At 46.4% G+C, this 13,934-nt stretch overlaps 1 protein-coding gene across 2 annotated transcripts in view; it reads right to left on the reverse strand.

The window, feature by feature from the left end:
- Pxb (putative Hedgehog signaling attenuator pxb) overlaps positions 1 to 13,934 on the reverse strand; it is a 360,190-nt gene that overhangs the window by 121,286 nt on the left and 224,970 nt on the right. The gene's annotated exons all lie outside the window — the stretch shown is intronic.

Raw genomic sequence — 13,934 nt, forward strand, 5'->3', positions numbered from 1 at the left:
TAAAATAGTTGTCGTCTTTTTTAGAGCGTCCGAATATTAATTCGAGTAACTGTAGGTAGACTACCAGGAACTCATAGGGTCTTGATGACATAAATTGTTACAGAAATAGTCTGAGGATCACGATATTAATGATTAACATGGTTGTTAAAGATTCACATTTTTCTTTGTATAATTGTCTATCCATACGAAATCGTCCATACGAAACGAGACGTTTGTATTAATTTTCTGCACTTCAACTTTCGAGCTCTTCGAGCCGTTTCAAGATAGGAGTAAAAATATCGGATAAAAACGTTCGCAGTTCCATTACACAGGCTTGGGGTTCGGCACAGAGACTATCCGAATCGAAGGAGGCTGCGATTCCAAATTGGCGAGCAAATCGCAGCGTCCCGCGACGAATGGTAGTCGAAGAGGACGACTGGGTCCGGGACGAGCAGTCGGCGCCGCCGCCGGTAATTGCTAATTTCGCCGGCACCGGCGTGTTTAATTAAATCATACCGCGGTGCCGAACCGCAGGAACGATCGTCGAACACGACGGGGGTAGGCGCGCGGTGGCAGACAGCGTAAAAAAAATATGAAAGAGAGAAAGAAAAATAATAAAAGGTATCGACGTCGCCGTTTCTGGCGCACGTGCGAGTACGAATGTATATACGAGAGAGAGAGGGGCCGGGATATCCCTATGTCCCGCTGCTTCTTCGTTTGCGTTCTCTGTTTCTCTCGAGGGTTTCGAACGTGCGGACTGCTGCTGCGACCATCCGGGTACACAGACGAACAACGATAATGCCACGAGTCGACCGGGAAGCACGTTCCCCCGAGTTCCTGCTGGTCAGATATTTCTAATTTTCTTCCTGGTCATTGGCGTGCAGGGGGCGAGCGAGGAAGAACGAGTGTCCGCGTTCTACACGTGCGACCATGCTCGTCGTCGGTGTCCTCGAGGATTCTTCCGAGGACACCGGGAACCCGAAGGTCACTGGTTAGGCTCCTCGCCAATCGCCGCGTTATTCAGCAGGATCTCTGAATGTACCGGGCAATTCCCTTTATCGCGATCCCCTCTAATATCTTGGACCGACCCTAAGCCGCTTCGAGGGGTAGAAAGAATCAGCTGATCGGTTATAGAGAATTGGAGATGAGGTAATTGAGATCGACTAGCTGAACTGCTGCTTTGATCATTGACCGTGATACTTGATACTATTGAGAGATAATATTCGATGCTGAACTGTGTACCATTTGTTACAGGATGGTTCTAGGTACTAGTGGGTGGTTGTGGACTCTGCTTGATACTCTCGGGTACTTCACTTGTATTAGGGATATCTAGGTATTTCTAGGCACCTGTAGCCAGCCCTAGGTATTATTATTATTATTATTATACATAAAAATCCGCATTCTACTCATAAAACTTCTTGTCATTAATCGAGCGCAATCAATGAACTTCCCACATCATTTTCTCATACTCTATACATGAATCACGAGATTGTAAATGTGTGAGTAGCGCAACATCCTTCCTGATGCTCACAGGAATTCGCCAGGAAGCGAAATTGCTCGTGGACGGTACTCTTCCTGCTGGAATTCCTCGAGGCTCCGATTACCCTTGGTTTCGGCGGGTCGGGAAGACGAGCGGGTTCCGTGAACCCGGTGGCTCGGCACGAACAGGTGTCGCCGGCACAAATTTCGTCCGTAGGACAACGGGCCGGACCGTGGCCCTTGTTCATGCTAATCAGATGCACCGATAACATCCTGTCCTCGTTAGGCGACTCGAGGGAAAGACACCGGCCGGTCTTTTTGATTTCCGGGCCACGGGTACCAACGGGGGGAACGGGACGGAAAAGTGTCGTAACCCCGTAACGGCCCCCTCTCCCCCCTACTGCGAGTTTGACCTGGCGTTTTCGTATTCCACCAGGCTGCTCGCTATCGCGGCCCCAGATTTAGGGGTCGGAAAGATCGTAGGGAACTGTCTCGGATCGGTGTAACCGGTTCCGGGGCAGTAGTTCCACGCACGTAGCATTTTCTCTCTCTCTCTCTCTCTCTCTCTCTCTCTCTCTCTATCTATCTATCTATCTTTGTCTTCGTCTTCGTCTCTCTCGCTCGTTTATCCCGGGGTCGATCAGAATCTCCTCGCGGGCCAACTTTCGTTGATAATGGCAGTCGATCGAAGCTGATCGCGTGCAAACATGCGACGACGCGTCGAGGTACGATCCGCCGCGATGCGTTCTTGTCACGCCTTCTCGAACAAATTACATAATTATGGTGAGGGATGAACCGACGCGATTAATGATAGTAATGAAGCCTGGATAAAGAATCGTGTTAATCGTTCGCCGCGGGGTATAATACGCTATCTTCCTCGAATCCAGCTTTCCCGGGCTTCGCTGCTTCAGCGAAATGCTGTAGGGGTGCAATCGATTAGGGTGGAAGACGGAGAGTAAACTATTTATTCTTGTACCTAATACTTGATACAATCAATCTATGGGTCTTTGTTAATTTACTGCGAGTGATTTTGTACAAGGTTCAACAGAGTAGAAGAATTCGAGGAATTTGAAACGAGTTCATCGCTTAAATTTTATTTGCGATGTTTTACAAGTTTTACTTAAAGCAGTGTACAATTCACAAATCTGTCTATTGAACAGTGACGCGTCTCACTTCGAAAAATAATTACACTGTTCAAATTCTGTTTCCTCTTCCAGGACGTATGTAAAAAGACGACTTCTGGCAACATGATCGCTACATCGCTCGATTTTGAAATTCGTCCGAGTGTCGTCACTTCGCATAATTCGAGACGTGTCGCGTCCCGAGGGCCGTGAACGTTTCCTCGTTCGCCAGGTCGAGAAATAAAAGGGGGTAGCAGAGGAAGTCTCGTTGGAACCGGTCCGGATTTTATTTCGTGCGCGTTTGTCTTCCGCTCGGATTACGCTCGCGGCCATAAGCGGAAGATAAGATACGTCCAGGATACCTACGTAAGGACCTCGTGACATATGGCGGGCGTACCGGCTCGGCTCTCCTCCCCCCTCTCTCTCACGCTCTGTTCCTCTCTCCCCTCTTCAATTCTGCTCATTGCTTTCCTCTTGATTCTCTATCTCTGTTTCTCCTTCGCCTCTCCTCTTTGTGGCCTCCTCGCTTTCTGTTCCTCTTCCTCACTTTTCTCTCGATTTCTCGTATGCTCTTTCACTTTCACGCGGAGCCAAAATTGGTTCTACTCTTTCCGGGTGTCTACTTCCCTCATTGTTACTGGAATCTTCTGTTTCACATTCATGCAGGAGATCAAATAAATTCTACTCTTTCTGGGTTTCTACTTCTCTCGCTTTTATTCAGATCTTCTGTGTTTCACATTCATACAGTAGGCAAAATAAATTCAGCTCTTTCTGGGCTCTGCTTTCCTTGCTTTTGTTGAAATCTTCTGTCTTACATTCATACAGGTAGGAGACACGATTGGTACTACTCTTTACGGATTTCTACTTCTCTCTTTTGAAGGAGAAAAAAGATTCTTTCAGGTTCATTTCCTCTCTTTTACTGGAATCTGAGATTCACTCTTTTTCTCACTCGCTCTTACTCATTCTTATTCCTCTTTTGCCTGTTCAACTGAAATCTTCTCTTCCACTCTTATACAAGAGACAAAACCATTTCTTCTCTTTCTGGCACCCTTCATCTCTGTCTCTTTTCACATCCTTTGTCTCTCTTTCTCTTAAATCTGCTCTTCCACTCTCACGCAAGAGACAAAATAAGTTCCTCACTCGTTTCCTCATCTTCAATCCCCTTTTCTCTCAAATGTCTTCTCCCACCTTGACGCAGGTGGCAAAATCGCTTCTCTTTCTGGCCACCTTGTTTCGTCTCTCTCTCTCCCACATTCTCTCAATTTCTGTCTCTCTCTCTGATGATCACCGATGGAAGTGCGGCCGGTCTCTCGGTTTGGGGATCTCGTCCCATCTGGGCCCGAGCTGCTGCGATCGGAAGGAAGTTCACGCCGATACGTCGATTCCTTTCAGGAAGGATGCCTCACGTCGGAAGAGCAACGTTGATCACTGAGCCGAACGCACCGGTCGATTAATCGTCCAGCAGATTTAATCGATCGGATTCGCTGTTTCCAGGATGTTCCACGCGCCTCGTGTTTCCTCCTATCGTTCACTTCTTTCGCGTCGATCGGCCCGTTTCCGTCTCCACTCGTTTATTACACGCACCACTCGCCCTGGAAATCCACTCGGCTGCTTTCGGAAGCTACGATTAACGGCCGAGAAAGTAGACTGTCGTAAACATCCTGTGCCCGCCATCTTCAGAACTATGTATTTTCTGTTTTTACGCCATCATCGATCCGCAGGATATATTCATCGAACGTAAGGTGAGCGACTTTTTTATAGAATGTAGCGGGGGGCTGGTTTTTTAGTTGGCACGTTCAGGTGTTATGAGTTGCAAGTCTGTATTAGCGGTACTCTTCTTAGTGGTTTTATTCTTTAGCCTTGATATGAATAATAATTTTATTCTTTACTCTTCAGATATTATTTACTTTTATCCACGTTTTACACTTTTACGTTTTACACTACAAAATGTACAGTGTATATTCTGAAATGTACAGTGACCCACGCCATTGTTCATTGTTACATAAAATTAAAAATGAGCACGTTCATTTTGTGAACAAAATATGTTAAAAAATGAATAAGCCAAACTCCAAAGTAAAATACGAGCACATTTCCAATTTGTTTCAATGTTTAGAGCAAAAATAGCTAAACATTCTTTGCAAAACCTGTTCAAGCTGCATTATTTCCGGTTCGAATAACCGCCTGAGAGTATCAGTGTTTCGTTCCCGCGAAACGCAATTCGCCGTAGAAGCGAAAACAGCTTAGAAAAATTCGTCTGGACGACGTGGAAGCACAGTGCTCGTTCCACGGCGAGATGGTTGCGTATAGAAAGACGGCGTCGCTTGGAAATCAAATTTCCCGGCGGTGTTATCGCGGCACACCTAGACAGGTGTGCTTAAAGGACTTGCGCGTTTCCGCGTGGATAGATCCGCAAGCATCCTCGTTTTTCCGGTAGGTGTATCGCGTTCAAATCTGCTTCGGTGGGGAGCGTTCTCGGGGGGCCGCTCCGATTTCTCTAGGAAAAATTGAGTCGCGGAGCGAATGCGAGTGTTCTCGAGCGGTAACGTGCTTATTCCACTAGAAGCACAGTGGGCCATTTCCATAAAACAGTCTGGGACTAATCGGAACATGTCCGGGTCCCGAAGCGAGCACAAATTTTGTCCATTCTAACCTCAAATTGAAATATGAATATCAAAGTACTCCATGTTCATTTAAAATAATTTCGAGATATGTATTTATTCCAATCTATTTTAATAATTATCATTTGTAAATTTTCACTCTAAATATGGAAAAACTCAAATTTGTAAATATCTTTGGAGAACATATCATGAGAGTTAATATTGCATAATTAACGGAGAGATATGAATTCTGTCCAGCTCACTATGAACCCATAGAAGGGTTGAAACAAGCTGACAAGAAGTTTGCAGGAAAATTCGCGGTTCAACGCGTTAGTAGCAGGATGCATTTGACGGGTTTCGGTAACGCGATAATGACATTATCGTGGAAGTTGTAGCCGACACCTAGTCCCGACCATGTAATTTGTCGGACTCTATCTTCGATCAGCTGGATCGGTAGCGCGTATAGGCGGAGAGGTTATATCTCGGAAGCGAGATGATCGCGATACGGAGGCGAGTACAAGCCTCCGCTTCTCTTTCGCTTTCCGATCTTTTCTGTCCGATGACGAGGCGTCGTTGCCCCAGAAAAATTTTAATGGGATCCTTGAGGGACTCTGTCCGGCCTATTGTGCCTTAAACGCGCTGTATCGCGGCTAAAATGCACGGCGAGACGCTCCGAGCGGTTCCGACAGGAGATACACTCTACGCTGCGTAACCCACAATCGAAGTGAAAACCTGTGTTTTCTTTGTCTACCTCAAAAGGAACAGCGTAACACGCCGATGGCTTGGCTGAATCAGCTGATATCAGGTCCTGAATGGACAATGCTTTTGATAGAGGTCTTGAGACGAAAATCGGGTTTCGAGTTTTTTGGATTCACTCAAACATTTTTAGCTTCATCGCAATTAACGCAAAGAAGCACTTTAAATCAGGCACTAACTCTAAGAAAATGGAAGAAGAATTACACACTGCACTAAAAAATGTATAAATTATTATCATTCCCACAATATAAAAATTTCATTTAGAAATCGACATTGAGCAAGTTTTTCAATCTCGCTCATTGAATGGTATGGCACTCAATAATTGTTCCAATTACCTCAAATGTCTCCAAATAAGCTAGCCAACGTTCTAAGAACCGGCAAGAAAAATTGGATTGAATGAATTCTTCATTGGAAGCTAGTTGCAGTGAGTGACAGCGGACCGCGAATATTAATACCCCAATGAAAGGATTCTTCGAGCTGGTTCTATCCGCCGAAGGAATAACTCGAGTATCCCCAGCGGCCGTCCCAAACGCGCGCGATAGCCCGACAAAATAATACCGGGCACCGGTAATTGGAATTCCGGCGTGGACGTTCCCCGCGTCAGAAATAATATTTCTTTGTCCGTTGTAATCCGTTACGCGGGCGTTATCTCTTCTTCACCCAAGAGGGGAGAACAGAGCTAGAATCCGTGAGAGATCTGGTTGAAAAGAAACACGAATGGCGCGGAAAATAGAGAGCATACACTATTCATTGTCAGTGACAGAAGCGTAACATTCAGTTACCTTTCGCTGTGAGCATGTTAAGTTACAGCGCTATGTTCTTTGTTTTCAATAGCTTCCAAGGAGAAAGAGGAAAAAATTCCTCTTGAAAATGTACCTCTAAATGTATTTTAAAGCTTAAATATTGATGAGCGAAATATGATTTATTTCGCGATTTAAAGAGATTGGCGCATTCACATTTTGTGAATTCAGTTTGCAATCGGTCAATAATGTGTTTTGCCATTCACGTGGATAATCGCCCACAGTTTCATCTGTAATTTAAATTACAATTCTATACGGTAAATATTACCATAAAAAGCAACAAGCAGATACAAGTACTTAAACGTTCATTTGCGTTTCATTTCCATTATCGTCTTCGCACAATCAAAACACACGATTTGGCAGGAAGACTCATTATCGTCCTCTATTTACAACGATTAAATAAAAAACGTACAAACCCTATCAAAAATATTCCTATATCCAAAAGTGTCACACGGACGTCATCGAACTACCAACATAATCAGAACACATCTTCGAAACGCTCCCGCACTGCCACGAATCCGTACACTACATGCTCACCGTTCGAGTTGAATCTCATCCCGCAGAAAGCAACAAAGCAAAACAATAGAAAGCGGCAGGGAACCGGGCGGCAGGAGCAGGAAACAGGCAGAAAGAAGACAAAAGAGAAAGACACAAGGCTGGCGGGTAGCAAAGCAGGAGCGCGTAGGTCGATTGCACGGTGGAGAGAACGAGCGGAACAAAAAGCGCGGCTCTTATTGGCCTCCGTCGGCAATTGGAACGCGATGTGCAACGGGCGACGTGTCTACTCCGGATGAGATAATCACTTAATTACTCTCGATGCTGGTGTGTGCTCGTGTACGCACGCGAGCCCGTTCCCGTGGCGAATAAAACGAAAAAGGGGGAGTTCGAGCGGTTTTCGAGGCTGCACGGAACGTTTCCCCCGTTCCTGTATCGATGTATTGTTTGCATTTCGAAGAAAACCGAGCCGGGAAGGAGTGCGAGGGCGGAGGGGGTGTCGAAAGTACACTCTTAATAAATACGCGTTGCGTGAGCGTTGCTAATAGACACACCCTTGCCTCGAATGGGACACGCGAGCAACCAATGCTTTTTATCAGCGTGAAAGTGGCGGGTATCGGTGTCGCACTCGGTCGGATACCTTCGGGCTCGTTCCTCCAGGGCCCGGGTAATTACGGGTTTCGCGTGTTAATGTCTTTATGGTGGGCCGAACGGACCGGGGGCAACCGGTTTGCCACATGGCGCGCCGTTTCCCCAAAAATAAAGACGTTTGGCCCAGGGATCCCGGGGTGGAGAGACGTCACGCGTCTTTATTAGACAAGGCCCGCAGACCAGCAGCGGCCTGCACGAATCGCCGTGGAATCGACGATCGGAATAATTACACGCTCCGTTTCCCCCTATCGACTGGCTGATCGCGTTCCACGACCGTCCGGTCAATTAATAACCCGGCCCCGGTGTGTTACGTACGCCGATAGACGTTTGATCGGCCACCGCGAATTTAACGCGTCCTCTCTCTCTCTCTCCGTCCCACTCTTGTATGCCGTCGTTTTCGCCTTGGTCCGGACACTTTATCGATGGTCAATCCTGATCGGTGGACTTCTCGGACGTGCGACTGTTTCGTGCGACTGCCTGACTCACCTGGAACAGAAAGAAATGGGTCTGGAGTTAATTAAGTGGGCTCGAAGACGGTCAATTTGGAGATTTTGATCTTGGGGGCGTGGGTGTTTCTGGATGGATGTTAGGGAGAAAGGAACCAGAGGAAAAGATAGAAAGAGTTTGCCAGATTTAAGTACACTGGCAAATTAAACATTCGCTTCGTTCATTAAACAATTTCCCATCTTAAAAGTATTGTAACTTCATGAAAAACCAGCCTACAATATTTGTTCTGGTCACATGAATTATTACGAATGTATCATATATGTTTATCAAGCACTTAAATCTCTGTTCTTCATACTTCCCATAAATTGCATTAAGTGATTGGATATGTCGAGTCATAAATAACGGAGTTACTCGGCTAAGACGCACGAGATCTGAAGAAATGCAATAGATATCGGATGGAAGATAGTGAAAGAATATGTGAAATCCGTAGTAACGATGGGGGAGCTCTAAAGCATCTGTTAGAGGATTATGGCGTGAAAGGAGGAGATTGTGCGAGAGTAAAAGTACTAGAAGGAAGGGAAAAAGGAAACTAGTTAAATAGCCGAGGGTGGTGGAAAACGAGTTAAGTAAAATAAGGGATGAGGAAAGCAGTAGGTGGATAAGAGGGGAATGCAGGAGGGTGATTTTTAATTAACGAATGTATCGTAGAAATGGAAAAATGTGTGGAGAAGATTATGTAGCTGGATTCATTATTAAAAAAACGAAGAATTTGGCTATTTAAATTATTTTTTAGATAAAAAACTTTAAAATCACGACCTAAATTTTTTACGTCGCAATTGTGACCAGTAGCAATTCAAAAAAAGCTATTAATCCTTCTAAAAAAATCATTTATTTTTAATGGTTCTACGAATACTTTTTCCACTGATTGTATAATCCTATTTTGATAACCCTATATGATAGTTCTATGAAACTTGGTTCACCAAGTGAGTTGCCACAGTTCGACAAATGTAAATCCTCGCTTCCTGACACAAACCCTGAAGAGGAAGCTCAGTGCAGCGCCCAAACATTTCACAAGGAGTTCGACAAGCACCGGATCGGCAGGATTGATGCCCCATTCAAGATTCGCGAGCGGAATCGAGCGTCATAGCGTTGTTCGGTAGGAATCGCGAGCCACCCGGCAGCGATCATGGCAATGGTAGCTAAGTATCGCTTGTTCTCCAAAGAAGACGAAGTTACCCGGCCACTCGGGGTCACTGACTGCGAGATAGACATGGCCCGGAGCCACGTGACAACTAAACACGGCCTTTCGTGTTGACTTGTGTGCCCAACTCTCACACGCTCCTGTCAAGCGTGGCTTGCGAACAGCCCGCAGACTGCGGTGAATTAACTAACGTTCCCTCTAATATTCCAGCCTGCGAGCTACCGGGAACTTTCGAGTACTCGTTAGGAACTATGGCAGCCACGTCATGCCCGAACGACGATTCTCTGACGTGAGGGAGGATCTCTTAAAGCACGACGGACGGCCGCGACTAGCTTCCTCGCGGACGTGGCCGAACAAAAGAACCGGCTTCATCGAACTTCCGAGGTTTAGAAACTGGATAATGGCTGCCGCTCCGTTCCGAACGCTAATTAACGATAGAAGAACACCCGGTTAGGACCCTGTTTGCGCTTCACGATGCGCCATCATCCCTCAATCTTAGGATCTCTTATACACTATTTCCAAGGAAACAATAATTCTTAAATAAATTGCATCAATATGTCTATGAATATCATTACTGCACTCTGCTAATTTCAGAATTCTAAAAATGTTGAAATTGACATTTTCTCAAGTGAATTGAACTCAAAAGCACAGCTTTGGCTCTCACTATAATTTCTGTGGGATTTCAGGAAAAAGCAACCGCTGGGGTGGTAGCTGATCAGCTAACGCGCACACACACAGAACCCTCCGACTCCTCCTAATCTCCATACGTATTTGGTCTTGTGGGGGGAGTCCTGATCCCACTTTTTTCTCGTCCAGTAGGATTGCGCAGTCTACTTCAAAATATTGATATCAACGGTTCGGTAGCATTCGAAGCAGCAAGGAGAATCGCGGGGGAACGATGGGTTTAGCGGAGCCTGGGATTAGAGTTGAAAAGTTATCGGGGCGCGAACAAGTTCCTCTTTCTCTCCCTGATAAGGAGCTTTCTCCGTGAGCCAGCCTCGGTCTATCGAGCAGGCATACGTTCACATTTTTTTCCCGTCTTTGTCGAACGATTGGCTCGAATAATGCCGTGGGACTCGTCGCCGTTACCAGGTCTGAGCTCTCGTCGAAATCCGGGACGACGACGACGACGGCCGGCTGAAAATCGCAAAGGAATAACTCGATTAATCGCTCGTCCCCGGTTATGCCTGAACGAACTTTTCCGCGCCTGTTATTCCCAAGGAAATATCCCCTGGTTGTTCCCTCTGGTTGGGGAAGCGGCGACAGATCCGGGAGAGAAAAAGAAGTCCCAGGACAAAGCCTGCCGGAAAGGACAGGAGGCTTTCTCTCTTCTCTCTCTCTTGCTCTCACGCTCTCGCTTACTCCTTCCTCGTTCCTTGTGCATCTTTAAATCTGCCGTCGCGTCGCGTCGACCATGAAAGGATCCCTCATTGGCAAAGACCGCTCCGCAGACCGATACAACGTCTCTCTGTTGTGTCTTCCTCGAGATCTTCTGTTTTTACTTCCTCCTAGGCGACGCCAGCCAGTTTCTCTCCTTTGACGAGCCGGTCGAACGTCTTCGCTCCGTTGTGTATCGGCTACGTTTCCTCGATTCCAGATCGCCGAATGGAGTTGTTCCCCTCGTAACGAAGAAAGGATACACCGCGTTGGCCAGGTGGAAAGCAGCTCGCTTTTCCCGTCCGGGGAACGGGAGAGACCCGATTGGAAATAACCACGCTTCTCTAAATACTCAAGTGACATCAGACCGATTGTGATGAAACACGGGAAGCAGTTCTTACAGGAATATTCCAGCTGTATTTTTTTCTTCGCGGCGATCGTCTCGCATCGCTCGAGCGACAACTACCCTATCTGGGTGGAGACGTGTTTGCTTCTGTATCTTGCAGACTGCTCAGTCTAGATATTGCTTCGCGTGTGTTGCAGTTGAACGTTTTTAAGGTACGGGAAAACGTTTGCTGGATAGAAATGAACGACCTACAGTCTTAGCAGAATTTGTTTCTGCTTGTGTGGTGCTTGTTGAAGTGCGCCGGTTTATTCACTAGGAACGTCTAAAGGTCATTTGAAGGTCATAGTATACCACAGTTTTGACCTACTACGATATGAAGTTAAAAATGTATGACCCGTTTGAAAGATGACCTTTAAGTGACCTTGAAGGCAACGAACTTTGAATTACTCAATGAATTTTTGTATCACTATAATTTTATAGATTATAACAACAGTCGCATTACGTATGGAAAATGTCCGAGTTTTTAAAAGAAACGTAAAGGATTGAGTACTTTCGACTCGTACGTTGGAGGGTTGAGAGAAGGAAGACTAAGTGGCTCCTGATTCTGACAGCAGATGCAAACAATTTTTATTTCGCATAAAGATCCACAGCCGAAGGAATTCGCGTGCGAAAAGGAACGTCCGAGGCTCTCCGATGCCGAGTCAACGCGGTCGGTTCGTTCCCGGGCGTTTTTAAGCAGCCACTTTACTTTTAATCCGTATTACAGGCCAGCCAACCGAGTCGAAACTTCCCGGCGAAATTTCCGCCGCGAATTACACGTCGCTGCGTTCGATTTTACCATCGTTCTTCGTTCGGGGAAAAGTTCGAAGCTCCGCGCGCCGCGCCGCGTGGAAAGCGTCGAGGATTTTCCCCGGGCAGTGCTGCTCCTCTATTTTTCTTTTCGTTTCTTCTTTGCAGCGTCCGCCACTCGCCAGCCTCCCGGTTACAGACTATTTCATCACGTCGTCGAAATAAATCAAGATATTATTCTTGCGTTGCCCGAATGTGCGTCCACGTTTCGGAACTGTATTTCTCTATAAATAACGCCCGCGACGTTTCCATCACAACGGGAAAGTTCGCGCCGCTTTGGTGGCAACCAACCGGCGATTCCGCCTCCATTAACTTTTTTGGCACACACTGCTGGTATAGAGAACAAGGAACATGATAGTCACCCACTTTTTCCTTTTCGAGTCTTTTCACCATCATTTTTATCGTTCCCAAATTTTTCTATCGACTTTGGTCATCATTTCTGTTAAGAGGAGTACACAACATTTTTTAAAAATATTTCAGCTATTATTGTTCAATCGCCATTCTTATCAATTCCAAATTTTTTAATCGTATTTGGTAGCTTGTGTAGTGAGAAGTGTGTTTCAAGTGCTTCTATGCACATCCACCAAAAACTGGTGCCCGGAGGACCACGCGTGCCATCAATTCTCATTGCAGTTAGCATTCCCCTTTAGCCCCAAGCAAGAAGCGCTTATATCTCGCGGTGCAAAGTTTTTTCCCCCCACAAAACAGTTACAGTACTTCAGGAAATATCTGCGAACCAATCCCGGACTCGCGTAGGTCCTTCGTCATGGTAAGTTCACAGGACTCGCGGACGAGTCGATAGCTACTCGGCCCGGAAACTGCGCGGATCACTGGGCCAAACATTAATCCCATTGTCTTGGTCCTCGGGGAACGCTTCTCTGCGTCTCGTCGCGCGAAGTGTCAGGTGTTAGCTCCTCGTACGCGAGTTATTACACTGATCGCCTTGAACCTCGAGGAAATTATGTGGAAACGTCGACGAGGAGTCAAGACCTGCTGATGGACTGGCTTGTTGCATGTTGTTGATAGTCCTGCTACCAATTCCGTGACGTTCCTTCTGCTACGTCTCCACATACTTCAAGAATAAAGTATATACTCTTAGGGAGAGTTCAACAATTGTTTATTAAAAATGTCGTTGTGCTTTCCAAATAGATTAGACGATAAAGTAGCAAGACATCTTTGAACTACCATAATTTTTCTTCTATTGAACCACTCGTCTAACGAACTCAATAAAAGCAGAAATGCTGCCAAAATATTTGTCCTGCTTCTATTTCGGAACGTACAATCAAGAAATCCTTTTTTCGCTCGAGCGGAGGGTCGAAGAGGAAAAATAAAAATTACTGCCATTCTTGGTTCAGAAGAAAATATTTTAAACACGAATGAACAGCAGGTTCCCCTCATTTTCCTGGACCGAAGAGCTCGTTCGTTGGCCATTGTTGTTCCGCGTTGCACGTGCGAGGAATGCGAACGCGACCCTAATATCCAGCGAGGACGTACTCCTCCGAGGATAGCCCTTCAGAGTCTGGACGTACTACGTTCTTGCGTAGCGGCTGTCCATGGTGCAACGCGCGCGTATATTCACCGTGATGCGCGCGTACGTCTTCGTTCCACGGAAAAGAAGACCCGCGCGCCATTCTCGCCAGTCACCTTCGAAGGAAGACAATGGGATTAATGTTCGCTCCGCGCCTCCCGTGTCCGTCTGCCCGTTCGAGAGTTTCACTGGAGCCCCTGTCCGCAGAGGGATCGTACTTCGTACACTTGCATCGTTTGTTCTCAACTTTGTCCCTTGGACTGGACTTTCGTCCGGCGGACGAGTGAAACGTGTTTTCGATCCTTCCC

The sequence above is a fragment of the Lasioglossum baleicum genome, chromosome 7, assembly GCF_051020765.1.
Source record: "Lasioglossum baleicum chromosome 7, iyLasBale1, whole genome shotgun sequence".
NCBI lineage: Eukaryota > Metazoa > Arthropoda > Insecta > Hymenoptera > Halictidae > Lasioglossum > Lasioglossum baleicum.